General features: G+C 35.0%; 1 pseudogene; it reads left to right on the top strand.

The window, feature by feature from the left end:
* The first annotated feature begins 507 nt into the window (after window positions 1-507).
* On the top strand, window positions 508-2543 carry LOC119641552 (annotated as a pseudogene).
* Window positions 2544-14667: the final 12124 nt, after the last annotated feature.

The following is a 14667-nucleotide window of genomic DNA, read 5'->3' as shown; positions in this document are numbered from 1 at the left end:
TAAATAAAAAATACCGATTAATATAGGTAAAGAAACTAATAAAGTATAAAATAATAAATAAACCCCTGCCTGCAAACGCTCAGGTTGATAAACCCATCCTAAAATCAAAAATAATGTAGGAATTAATCTTCTTTCAAAAAATAAATAAAATATGAACAATCTTATTCTACTAAAAGTTATAACTAATAACAATAATAATAATAATAATAAATTTGTTATAAATAATTCCACAAAATAATTATTTTTCTTTACTATTTTTCTAGCTCTTATTACATAACAAATAATTCACACTCTTAATAAGATTAATCCATAAGAAATCATATCATGATCAAATAAATAAGAAATATTTATAAAATAATTTATTCGTGGCCGTTAGAGCTAATTTCATGCCATTTTCTCTTCGTACAAGATCCACCTAAGGAAGATCGATCAACATTTCATTAACTATGGCTCCCTTCGTACGAGATTTCAGTCGACTATCAATATTAAATTGCTAAAAAGAGAAAGATGGTAAACTTATTCAATGCTTGTTCAAGCGAAATAGTGAATAGTGAAGACTTACGTGGTAGCGGTGCAAGATTGTGCCTCAGGTCGGATGTTACCGCCAAATTATTGCGCCGTAATTCTTGATCCATAGAAAATAATAAATCGTGTGCAATTTTATAGTTATCTGTCACCTGTTCTTGATTTGCTATAATTACAGCCGTTTTTGCCGCATTCTTATACTGCCGCCTAGCCATATACTATCGAATGGAAATGGCGATGATCAAAATGGTGGTGCAGATAAGCCACGGAAAGTTCGCGAATTCTACATACCGCCAGAACAAACCGATAATGAAGATGAAATGTTTGGTAGGGGTATAAGCTCTTGCATAAATTTTTCTAAATATGAAAGCATTCCTGTTAAGGTAAATGGTCAGAAACCTACCCAGAATGCGTTCAAACATTTGAAGATGCTGGCCTTCGAGATATTGTTTTAAAAAATATAAAACGGTTCGGTTATAAAGTACCTACACCCATTCAAAAGACTGCTGTACCAGTAGTAACCGTTGACACCATAATCATTAATTAATGATACTACCACTTACCGACGTTTGATAGATTCTGTGTTGTATCATTTATTTTGGCTCTGCCACCAATATTTTGAACAAGTGTTGCCTGCTGGGACAACATTTGCTGCTGTTGTTGCTGTTGTTGTTGTGATTGCTGATTTGGACTAGACGATTTTTGCTGATTTTGCATGTTAACCTAAGAAAATGTGAAATAGCTCTGAGAGGAGTAAAGAAAAAAAATTACTTAAAATTTTTCGCTTATTTTTATATGCAAACACATGTACGTATATTTATGAAACACTAATACTACATAGCAAGCGCATCAACAATAATAATACATATGTATAAAGTAAAAACGATAATATTAATGTTGTCTTTCCAAATAGTCTCAACGTTTACATATACATAAAAAGTTTAGCGGGATCTGATGGCTTGTGCGCAGACTGGATCCGGCAAAACCGCGGCTTTTCTTATACCCATTATCAATCAGTTGTTGAATGATAATGCTGAAGCATCGATTGGTAGGCCACACGCTTTGGTTGTGTCGCCTACACGCGAATTAGCTATCCAGATATTCAATGAGGCACGTAAATTTGCCTTAGGTTCGTATTTAAATATACGTATCGGTTACGGGGGTACTTCGTCCAAATATCAAAGTGAAAATATGGTCAAGAGTCCACATATTAATTTCCAGTCCGAGCCGTTTAATGGATTTTGCAGAAAAAGGTTTTATTACATTGAGGATATACGTTTCGTGGTCCTCGATGAAGCTGATCGAATGTTAGACATGGGCTTCAAGGATGCTGTAGCCACGATAATGAATCACCCAACTATGCGAAGCGCCTCGGAACGGCAGAATCTGATGTTCTCTGCCACGTTTCCGGAGGAGATACAGCGCATGGATGAATATATATTTGTAGCTATTGGCGTCGTAGGTGGTGCTTGTTCCGATGTCAATCAGAATGTATACGAAGTCGAAAAATTCCAGAAGAGAGCTAAGCTCATGGTAAGTAAGCGTTGAGATATAAAATGTTGAAGATTTTTAATTATTATTTGGCAATTTTCTGGAAACAAGAACTTTTAAAAGAGGACGCGAGCGGCACAATTATTTTTGTAGAAACCAAACGAGATCCCGACTTTTTGGCATCTTTATTGTCAGAAACAGAATATCCGACAACTTCTATCCACCGTTTGCACCGGCAACGCGAAACTGCTTTGGCAGATTTTAAAGCAGGAAGAATGAAAGTGCTAATTTTGACCTAGGTAGCTGCTCGTGGTCTTGATATCAAAAATATTAGATACGTAGTTAATTACGATATGCCATCGTCAATTAATGAATGCGTTCATCGTATCGGACGCACTGGTCGCGTGGGAAATATTGCTATTGCGGGCGAATTAATAAAAATTCTAGAAGGTGCTGGGCACACAACCACAAAGTGCAAGAATGTGCAGAGCCTGATATTCACGGTTTTCCCCACCACACTACCGTGATGGGCGTGTTGCCAATTGTTTTAAATTGCTAGCTCCCCAGTAGGCCTACATCATTATAGACTTAATTAAAAATTATGATAGTATTTACAATACTAATAATAATAATACATACGTAATAATACGTAATATATAAAAAGCTCCGCTAATACATACATACATACATAATTATACGTAACATACATATAAATAAATAAAAACTCCTGCTATGCCTGTTCACATCTTTTCGATGTGCTGACATCTGCAAAAGAAATATATTGTGATTAAAAAAATTTATATATAAAGATTGCCCTAACTTGCCCTTGGCCTACGGAAGTATCCTATTCTGCTGAAACGACGAGTGGAGGTGTATGCTTGCTTTTGAATTTAAAGTAAAATAAAAATTAATGAATAAATTATACATAATAATAAGTAAGGATAAATGCAAATTTACCTTTAGAATGCAGGGAATCTTCATCGATATGAGGTGATGAGCGGAGCGAGTGGGACTTGATTTTTAATCTAAATATAAAAATTTGAACATAACTTACAAATAACCGATTTATAAATATATTTATACACAGTTTCGATTACCTTTACTTTGCTGTACGAAAAGCGCGTAAAGTCCCTGTACTTGTTCGTATGGTGGACCTTTTGTATTCTGAAAGAGAAGAAAAATTAGTAAATTAAAAATATATTTATATAATATTGCTTTTATCTTCATTTCTTTAAATGATGGTACATTTGTAACAGTTTCTTGGACCCAGTTTTCGCCACTCAGTAGCAAATGTATCATGAAGCCTAGGAGATTAGTGCGGTGACTTCTTCCATTGGGACAGGAGCCTGTTTTCTTGAAGAAGGCAGGCTGCTTCACTACAGTCGCCTGGATGCTTTTGCCGATTATGGGGTCGACCATGTGAAATTTCATAATCACCAAGTGTATGCTCATGGCTTCCAAAAAAACCTCACATACATTGTGCTTCGGAAACGCGCCATTTAGGTACTTATGGGCCAGGATTTCGTCGTGTTCTGAGTCATTAGCGACTAGTTTACCGTCAATTTCGGAACATGATTCTTCCTTCCTCAGCGTTAGGTCGTCTAGGCATGCTTGGCATATCAGCTGCTCACGAATATATTGCGCTATTCCATAGCCTGTAAGCAACCTGAAGTATTCCTTCTCGTTTGCGGTTAGTCGTTTGGCAGCTACTGTGAATGGCATCCCATTCAGGCCGTATGGCAGAAACTGTTGTTCGGCTTGGGGTGCTAGCGTGTAATCCAGCTTTTCAATGAGATCATAATCGCCACCAGTTCTGGATCCGCCTCTGCAAAATTCGCGTTGCTGTTTCATTAAGCGGGTGCCCAGCTTTATTATATCTTCCGCCTCTCTTGTTCGTTTTCTCTTGCTTGGCGCCATCTTACAGAAAATCTCTCTAAGAGGTCTTGACTTACCCTGTAGGCGTTTATAGTTATGCCAGGGTAAGCCTCCAGCAGGTCATCCATTACTTCCCTGAAGTTGTTCATGGTTTCCATGGTGGCGTCAGCTAACTCGCTCGTCTGGAAGTTATGCTTTAAATATGTTTTCACTTCCGCTAGCACCGCTTTCTGGTCTTCCCATTTGTCGCTGCTTATCTTGCCAGTGTTTATAATTGTGCTCAATTTAGTGAGAGCAGCGATGCGAGCACGAATTATTTTTCGCTTCACAGTGACGTCCAAGTCTGCTACTGTTGTGGGAGTTGATAACTGCATAAATTCTTTGAACGATGGAGCTTAGGTATTTGTTAGTCATGCACCTCTCTTTTTTAAGTAATTCGAGATGCGAGTTTTTCCCATATGTGCCTTAGTGATGGCAGTGAAGTCAAACAGTTTGCTGTTTTTCGTCTTATCACAAAATCCATACAGCAGATGTATGTAATCGAACATACTTGGTATAACAAACATGGTACCGTCAGCTCGTTTCCGTTCGTACTTCCCGTTCATGAACTTTGCCAGTGTTTGCAGGTTTGCTTTGCTTCTATCGCAGACTACTGTTTTCACGTCCAGGCCGATTTCCTCCGCGATACTTAAACATCCGTCCAGTTCGTTTGGAGCTCCATTGTAGCTGGTTATGGCGGTGGCGCTGATCAGCACGTTGAAAGTTGTCAGCAGGTTACGTATACCGAAGAAGAGTAATGTTCGGTATTCTTCAGTCTTTCTAATTTCTTTGGTGACGTCGTAGCCGCAACCTTAAAGCATATCCTCGGTGCGAGAATATCTTGCTTTTTCATTTGTGTACACTTCGTCAAAATGTACCTGTACGACCATGTCGCGAGGACTTAACTTCCCCACGACCTTTCGCAGCGCCTCGATGTTTATTGTGATTTGTGTGTGAGCTCCTTGAATTTCCTGCCCTTCTGCGGGTTCAATACTTCTGCTCTTCTCCCTCTGCGCCTCGATCTCCGCTACGTTTTCAGTACCTTGCACTTCCTGGCCTTCATCTTCGTTTGCAGCGGGTTCAAGGCATCGCTTCTTCTCCCTCCGCGCTGCTTCCGCCAACATTGTTGGTCCCTCGTCGTATAACCAGCTGGTTTTTCTCCTTAAATTAGCTCTATGGGGGCTTTTTTTATGTAATGGTCGTTCATCTATCCATTCGTCCGTCTGTACGTCCCTTTGTTCGTCCATCCGTTCCTCCGTCTGTTTGTTTTTTGTTTCAATAAATGCCAATAAATCTTCGCTAACTGATTCATTGCATTCCAAATTATTTTCACTAACTAGTTCATTACATTCCAAAATATTTGTACTAACCGGTTCAATCTTTAAGATTTCGCCCTCTATCCCAACGTGTCTTTCGCCGTAACCTAACATTTGTGTTGTCATTCTGTTGACAGCATGCTGCAATCCTAATTTGTGCGCGTACCACAAATACGCACAGTGTAACCTGTTGACTTTGATTTGTTCAATCATTTCAGGCTTGTGCTAAGTATCACCCATTTTATACGGACATCTTCTACAGTTATGGTGGTGTTTGTTTTTTCCGTCAATTCGTCGGCTAACCCCTTACCAACTTTTTTCCAACATATATATTTCCCGTCTATACCCCACAATCCTGGATATTTCTTTAATCCTTCGCTAAACGATATGGCTTAGATATATACCATATTAATGCTATAATAATATAATAATATAATAATAAAATAATAGATACAATTATATAAAATAATGTATATAATATATTAATTTGGGGAAAAAGAAATCCATTATTTTTTCGGTAGATGGCTGCACTGGTAGATTTCTCGTAAAGTATCGATCAAACAATTTCAGATTTATGCTCGTTGGAAAGATGACATTTCGCAGTAAAAAAAATTTTTGTGCTGTTTTTTGTTTCGTGCATTCAGTTGTGAGTTACAGTGTGTTAAAAATGGAAGTGAACAAAGAGAAAATTCGGTATATTTTACAGTTTTTCTTTGGCAAAGGCGAAAATGCAAGCCAGGCGGCTAAAATTGTGAATGGTGTTTATGGTTCCGATACTGTAACAGCCAATTATGTGCAATTTTGGTTTCGTAGATTCCGTTCAGGAATTTTTGATATTAAAGATGCACCTCGCACAGGTAGGCCGGTCGTCCAAAATGTCGATAAAATCGGAGAAATGATCGAAGTTGACCGGCATGTTAGCAGTCGTAACATCGCCCAGGAGCTAAAAATCGACCATAAAACAGTTTTAAACCATTTACACAAAGCTGGATTCAAAAAGAAGCTCGATGTTTGGGTGCCACACCAATTAACAGAAAAAAACATGATGAATCGAATTTCCATCTGCGAAGCCTTGGCCAAACGGAATGAGATAGACTCATTTCTTAAACGGATGGTGACTGGAGATGAGAAATGGATCACATACGATAACCCTGTGCGAAAACGATCGTGGTCAAAGAGCGGTGAAGCACCTCAAACGGTCAGGAAGGTTTTGCTATGCGTTTGGTGGGACTGGAAGGGGATTATTTATTATGAGTTGCTTCCATATGGCCAAACGCTAAATTCTGATCTCTACTGTCAACAACTGGACCGTTTGAAGATAGCGATTGACCAGAAACGGCCAGAATTGGCCAAAAGGAGAGGTGTCGTGTTCCACCAGGACAACGCTAGGCCACCCACATCTACAGTGACTCGCCAGAAACTTCGGGAGCTTGGTTGGGAAGTTTTAATGCATCCGCCATACAGTCCGGACTTGGCACCAAGCGATTATCATCTTTTTCTTGCATTGCAAAATTTCTTTAATGATAAAAAATTGGAATCTAGGGAGGATTGTGAAAATCGACTACTAGAGTTTTTTGCAAATAGAGACCAGGACTTCTATGAGAGAGGCATTTTGAAGTTACCTTTAAAATGGCAACAAATCATACAGCCGAAGCATGTTAAATAAAGTCCTAAAGTTCATATAAAAATAATGGATTTCTTTTTCCCCGAACTAATATATAATGTTTATATATCCTGAAAAGAAAAAAAAATAAACCATACGGTAGGCGTTTTGCTATTGTAGGAAAATGAGTAGACGATTGTTTTTTTTTTTGATTTTTTTTTGTCAATCGAGTGAGTTCTGATTTGAATTGGTAGTAATTAGTCATTAAAATTTGAAAAAAAAAAAAAATTTTGGACATTTACAATTTTGGAGTAAAAATCTTATACATTGCTATTACTAATTTTTTGCATAAAAAGATTTTCAAATTAATTCAATTAAAAATAATATATAATCAATTAAAAATAAAATAAAAAAAAAAAATTTGTGAAAAACGTTCCGGATACGTTTTAAACTGTTGAGAGAAGGCCTGCGGACACCACAAATTCCTGTAGGACTGCGTGGATCTGCGCAGCAGATCTCAAGAATTGCAAAGATTTAGTGATTTTTTCCAGAACGAGTCAAAGCCATAAAGAACAACGAAAACCCTAAAGTCTGTTTTGAGTGTTGGAATAATTTCTAAGTAAGTGAAGAAGTAATTTGATACAAAAAGGGGCTTGTGAAATTCAAGATTCTATAAGAAAATTGATTAAAGAACTACGAGAAGAAGAAACAGAAGAAAGTTGACGAAAATAGAAAAAGAAAGCTGTGGCAAAAAGTGAATTATATTCAGAAAAAAAACGGAATTATCTGAAAAAGTGAAACATTGCAGCTTGGGAAAAAAAACAACGTGTACTCATTACATGCTCACACCCACACACTTCCAATTACAACAGGTAACAATTATAAAAATTCTGTAGGGCTAATTTATCGTATGGACTCCCCGATCACGGTAAGCAAGTCAAATTATGTTAAAAAAAGTATGCTTCACTATCTTAACACAATTAATCAAATAAAGCCCTAATTTTAGACTACTTTTTTACGGCACTTGTCTATCTTTGAACTTTCCTTAAGAGGAAGAAATTCTTAAAATTCGTTCAAATGCTAATTCTATTTATATAAAAGACACATCTGATGTGGCAATTTACCCAGTTTGAAAATGCTCAAATGAGTCTACAATTAACGGTTGCATATATAGTCCTCGCTAGAATGGCATGACATCAGTGCTATGCTAGTTGAGATGGATATGTGTCGGCTAATTCATGCACGCGTAAGTGAGGCATTATGAATAGTCTACACGGTTTATCTACTTAACGCGGCAATGGATACGTCGTACCGGGGAATATTACGTACAATTATAAGTACCTTGAGTTGGACGAGAACTTTCTCTCACTCCCGAATGCATATCTCTGTTTAATGAAATGGAAATTATTGTTTCTATTCCATTCATAACAACTTTACAAACCGCTTTTAAACATAAGCAAATTTCATATTCCTTACGAGCCACTCATTAAATTGAATTTGATTAATAGGAGTACTGATGACTTCCCATTGCCACCGTGGGGTTAAGCCTTACAGGCAGGAACCCACGTTAAACCCTTGCCACAAATTCTGTCTTTTTTAAAAATTTGGCCAATTAGCAAGGCGAAGCCTTAATTCTATACAAAACAATGATGAGCTGATAGACCTCCATGTTACGATAGTATATAAAAATTTCTTTAAATAACTTACAAGTTAAAGAAAAATAAAAAAACGACCTCACTTTTTTAAATTCAATTTATTAAATTCATATTTTTTATATCTTTTTACAATAACTTCAAATTATAAGTAATAATTTCTAAATATAACTAAATTAAATATAAATTTTAAATTAATAATAACTATAAACTAAATGATATTAGCTGTCTCTTTTGTTTTTTTTTTTTTTATTTTTTTACTAATCTTTGCAAACTGTGAATTGTTCTGCTTTCAAAGGAACACTTCAGAGCTATCATCAACCTTTGAAGGCTCCCTTTAAAGCAAACGATTTTGAGTCTAATTCTAAATCAAGATTTATTTCCTGTTTACTTTTTTCCAAACTATAATTAATTTGGTTTCTTACGGACTAATGTTTTTAAGAACCTCATGCTCATCGCTATTGTTTCCATATTTTCAATAATGCGTAACAAAATGACATGTGTCCAAAATTCACGCAATAAGTAGTGGTAGAAGAAGTTGATAGAAAACACAAGTTTATAATTACCAGTTAAGCAAATAGCATTCAGTTGTGACCTCAAAAAGGCAGAAAAGAAAAAAAAGGGTGGAATTTTCATACTCCATAAAATTGGATAGGTGTGCGGTTGATTTCCAGCATAAAGCGAAAATTTATATAGCACACTTGTGGTTCCTTATAAATGACAAGCAAAAAATTCGGAAAGAAAAGATTTTCCTAGTTCTTGTCGCAATAGGCGCGTGGGCATTGTAGTTGTGTTCTTCTTGGGCTGTAAGCCATGTCCACATCACTATCTAGTCATTTACGCACAAGTAATTTGATCATCATAACGTAACGGCGTGTAGTGTGATCACATATCGTTATATGTATCCACTGTGAAGTGCGACAGAATTATGCAGATTCAGCATAATTCTACACCCGGATTCCTGGACGATGCTCCTGAATTCGGGACAGAACACTTAAACCAGGCATCCACTAAACACCTAAACCAAGCAAACTGCCATATCTTCTCCCTCTCAAAACTATCCAACTATGTATTACTAGATATTAAAAATGCAACAAAAACAGAATTATCATTTCTATTAGACACAAGAGCAGACATCAGCCTCTGCAAAGCACACCTTTTGGAACATTATCCATTTAGAAACATTAGGAACCACACATTTGAATATAAATTTAGGAAACGGAATCACTCAACATAAAATGCACCTAGTAGACCAGAATTTCCCGATAAAAACCGATGGAATCATAAGAAGAAATTTCCTACACAAGTACGCTTGCAATATAAATTATGAAAATTTCTCTCTTACAGTTAATACACACGACGACCAAATTCAGCTCCCCATATACGATGAAATACTTAATAAAAACAACATATTTCTTCTCCAAGATGCGAAATAATAGTCCCCATAGATATCAAAATAGACAAAGACGCTTTAGTGCTAAATAAAGAAATAGAAAAAAGGAATATTTTTAGCCAATTCAATAATACCAAAAGACGGACAAAAACACATTACAATATTAAATACACTAGATAAAGAAATCACAATACAACAATGCAACACCGAACCACTCCATACCTACCAAATTATACAAAACACCAATATACACACTTAATATGATGAACAACGATTCCAAAAAATTAGACACCGTCAACAACTCTCAAAAAAAAGAACTCATAATAGTTTTCAAAAAATTTCAAACAGTATTCCACCTAGAAAATGAACCATTTACAGCAAATAATTTTTATACACAAAACATATTATTATTATTATTAATTTCGCCAGAGAAATAAATTCTAAGACTAAACTCTTAAAAGCACTAGCATCTAAGGCTATGGGCTTTTATTAAAAACACCGCACTTGACATTCGAACCCACAACCATTGACTTGCTAGTTGAGATTCCTCGCCTTCGGCTACTCAGGCGGATGAGAAAACATAGAAACTATAAATTTCCCCACACAAAACTGACACCACACATACTTAAGTAAAAGAATTATTACAACAAAATATTATAGAACCCTCAGTTAGCCCACTAAATCGGGCACATGTTACTACGGGTTGCAAAAGCGACATGTTGGAAAATATGTTCCCGAGTCTGAGAGAAGAATTAAACATAAGCAGCTACGTGAATCGCTTTCAAACACTTTTATATTTAGAGGAGATAGAGTGTTTTGTTAATCTTCGCATGTGAGACCGTGAACGGGCACAAATGAACAAGAGAGAAAATTATGTAGTGATGAAATTGAGAAGGTTAGCATACCAGACTTATCGCGTGGGCTACAGGACATTCGAATAGTTGACCTAAAAGGTTATACACAAACGCATAAAATGAATATGACGTAAGGATGTAAGAGTTAGTTTCCATGCAAACTTCAAAAAAGAATAGATTAATATGATTAACGGGTCAACGCTATACGCGTTTTTAATTTTCATCCATATTCGTAATGCACAACTCCATTACACTCTTTCCCATTCTAATCGACGTTATGATAACGGAATTGCTAAATTCAATGGTGATACACGTAAATATTTAAATTTTCAAATAAGACTTCCAAACGATACAACGCGTACAATGATACATTTATCACTTCAGTTGCTAACGCAATTATCGGAAGATAAAATTTCAGCAACATCAACTAAAGCTAGTTAAGCCTAAAAATACAAAACTATAAAAATTTATAACTACAAACCAAATCTAATTAAAAACTAGGCATACAAAGCTAGCAATAAACCCTAAACACTTAAGAATTTAATTAAATTAATCAAAAAAAAAAAAAAAATTACTGCTTAAAATTTTCTTTCATAACAGAAAATTGTTAACGTCTATCAACACATTAACAATTTTCTCTCTAAAATGGTAAGGGTGTAGTGTGATCGCATACTATCGTATGCATCCACTTGAAGTGTGACAGAATTATGCTACTTAAGCATAATCCTTTTGGTAAAATAAAAATAAAATTTATGTCACACTTCACTAGGGTGAGTATTGCATTTCGTAATGCTATACGATACCGCATGTAAACAATTATAATTTTGTCTAGATAAAATAATTTAGTGAGTGATAAGGATAATTTAGTAAACAATTACAATCCTGTTTAGATGAGAATAATTTAGTGTAAAAATTAAGTATAAATAGTGCCAAAGAAAATAAAAAAATTCAGTTGTTATCAAACAATTCAACCTAGCGTTTAACTCGCTGGAAATACAAGGTGTTCAATCCGCCTGAAACATAAAGATTAGGGACTGTCTTATGCCGAGACTCATTGGCATTATAAAAGACGGAAAGACTTGGCGTACTGAAGCCGAGCAGCTTAGGGCTAAACTCCTAAACCACATTCATTAACAATTTGGGAAAGATTCATAGGGAATCTTCCCGTAAACAAATATTTGAACGCTTCATCATTAAACATCATTACGTTCATTACAATATACCTTCAAATTTTGATGGTTATTATGATGATGGTGGTGGTGGAAATCAAATTAGCGCAGACACTTTTTAATTTGTATAACGGCATTTTTTTTAACCACAAAAATTCTGCGACACAAATTAACTCTTAAAGAAAATTGTATAAAAACCGAGCCAAAAGGAAATTTAATATCATTAAAAGCTCAACAAAACTCAGGAATAAAGTAATAAAAAAGTTCAACAAAACTCAGGAAAACAGGAATAACAATGAACTTTAACAGAGAAAGCTACACCCTGTCTATAGGATTCGCTGAACATCGTAACACCGATGAGATAAGTCCCGACGAGCGGGACTTTCAATCATCACCTTTTAAAGTACACCTTCCATTCTGATTAATAGCCATATGATGACTTGAATCAATACGCTCTACTTTATGGTATGTATTCAAGATTTCAACAAAGTTGTTATTCACGCAATCCACATCCCCTATCGAAACGTAATGAGTTTCTCATGCTTGCACCCATAGTTGTTTTGGACGTAACACATCAAAACGAATCGGTTAAAACCGGACCAATCGATATTCGCATTGAATTGAAAGCTTCAAGTAACATACCAGCTAATGCATCAGCCGAATGTTAAATTTTACATGATAAAATATTTGACTTTGTACTCGTTACAAATGAAGTAGTAATGGATTTTAACAACAGAAACAAATCCTTTCTCTCCATATAACTTTAGATATATCATTTACTTTTTAACCATTGTATCTTTAAACATAGCAGTGCACGTTTGTCAAACAGGCAGGTATTATAACGGAAATAAATATATATTTTTTGCTTCTTATATTGAAAATAGTGATTAGTTCAGTATTACTACTCCTCGAGCAGATTCGAATTCAAAAACTGTAGAGTTGAATTTAACTCTACCCAACGATGATGATGTTCCCAAACCAATATTTCATTTGTTATGATGAAAGTAAGTGAAGCACTGGAAACTAAAGACAATGATTATCTTTTGAGTAAAAGATGAAGATGATGCTACATCGTTAACAACTAGTACAACTATTTCATTACCTATTAAAACACCGATAACGTAACAAGAACAACAGAACACACATTTAATTAAAATATTTTTTAATGAATGATGCATTTTGCACATAGAGGCATTTCGTCAATTGTTAATCAATTCCGAAAGAGATGTAGGTGGTATACTGGACATTTTAATCTCAAATATGAAAATATTGATATTGTTCGTTATACTTATGAAAGAAAATTTCTGAGAAAAGACAACTAAAAATAAATTTCTTCGAATATCGCGAATTTGAAGAAGGGAATATTATGTAGTGGCGAATTAAGAATTGAGGCATACCAGACTGACGTCGTGATCTGTCACTATTCATAAAAAAAAACTTATTCTTGTTATAGTTGTTTTGAAGTTGTATCAATTTGGAAAAAAATTGTGAGTTTAGTAAGAAAGGTTCAGTGAAGAAAACATACTGATATCAATTTTACAGTAAAACAGAGTCGTTAAGTGGCCCGCAAACCAAAGAAAAAAGTGCATGGCGACATGTGGCGTCTCTGTGATGTTGCTCAGAATGCGGCTATAAATCTAGAGATCCCAGCATTTATTTTAGGATGATGAGGCTTGTGATGTTAAAATATAATTTTTTTATTGTAAAATAATGTATAAGCCCAACATTTTTTTTTTCAGCACGTAAAACTCGTTACCGATCAATAATTGTTTTCCTGCTTGTTAAAATCATAGAAATAATGCGTTGACGTTTCACTCTAGAAGCGTGATTGACCATTCCTTACCTATTACATCTTATCATACCAAGGCTGAGAGATAGTTTTCATTTAATTATTCAATTCTCTTTAATAGATGCGGCATATGGAAGATGTACATTATTAACAGTTAACATGGACATTTATACGTGCGTATATTTTCGCCCATCAAACCAGTTAGCTCACTTGTCAATCCATTCATGCGCTTTTTAGTTTTGAACTTTGATATTTTTTTACCAACTAATAAGGCCTTTCTATTTAATTTCATCATAATTTTCAATATTTAAAAAAAAAAACTTATTCACTTCTTACTTGATTAATATTATTCTCTGATGTAGATGCCATTTTAATTAGACGCAAAAAAGTTGAAATAAAACAAGCGATCTTGACCACGATGAAGATTGAAATGAACAAAGCGACGCGCATTTGCGCCTGCAAAATGTTCTTTGTTTCGCAGAAAGCCGTTATGTGGTTTTTTTCTTTGCAAGATATATAAGAAAAGGAGCATATATGAAGAGAGCACAGAGTTGCTTTCCTAGAAATATGAATTGCGAAAATAAAATCTCTCTACATTATGTATGAATTTCGTTTGAACATCGTGAATAATGATGATCGTACTACATTTACTTTAATAATAATTTTTATTTTTGATAAACTTATTTGGCAAACACATGTTTATAATAAAAAATTTGATGAAATATGAATCTTCAATGCATCTAAATAATTACTTTTTTTGGGTTTTTTTTGCTACTTTGATTTACAACTCTTGCGATAGTTCATATATATATATAGTTCATTTGCGCGGCATAACAATATCAATTGTTATAATTCAACTATATTGTCGAGAAATTTTGTTTATACAATGACTATAGCTACCAAAGTAAACACGAAAAATAGGGTAAAATCGAATGCCACGCCTATAAAAATTGTATAAAAC

The sequence above is a fragment of the Glossina fuscipes genome, unplaced genomic scaffold (assembly GCF_014805625.2).
Source record: "Glossina fuscipes isolate IAEA_lab_2018 unplaced genomic scaffold, Yale_Gfus_2 154, whole genome shotgun sequence".
In the NCBI taxonomy this organism is placed as follows: domain Eukaryota; kingdom Metazoa; phylum Arthropoda; class Insecta; order Diptera; family Glossinidae; genus Glossina; species Glossina fuscipes.
Note: the sequence above shows the minus strand (reverse complement) of the source record. Positions and strands in the feature narration are given on the sequence as shown.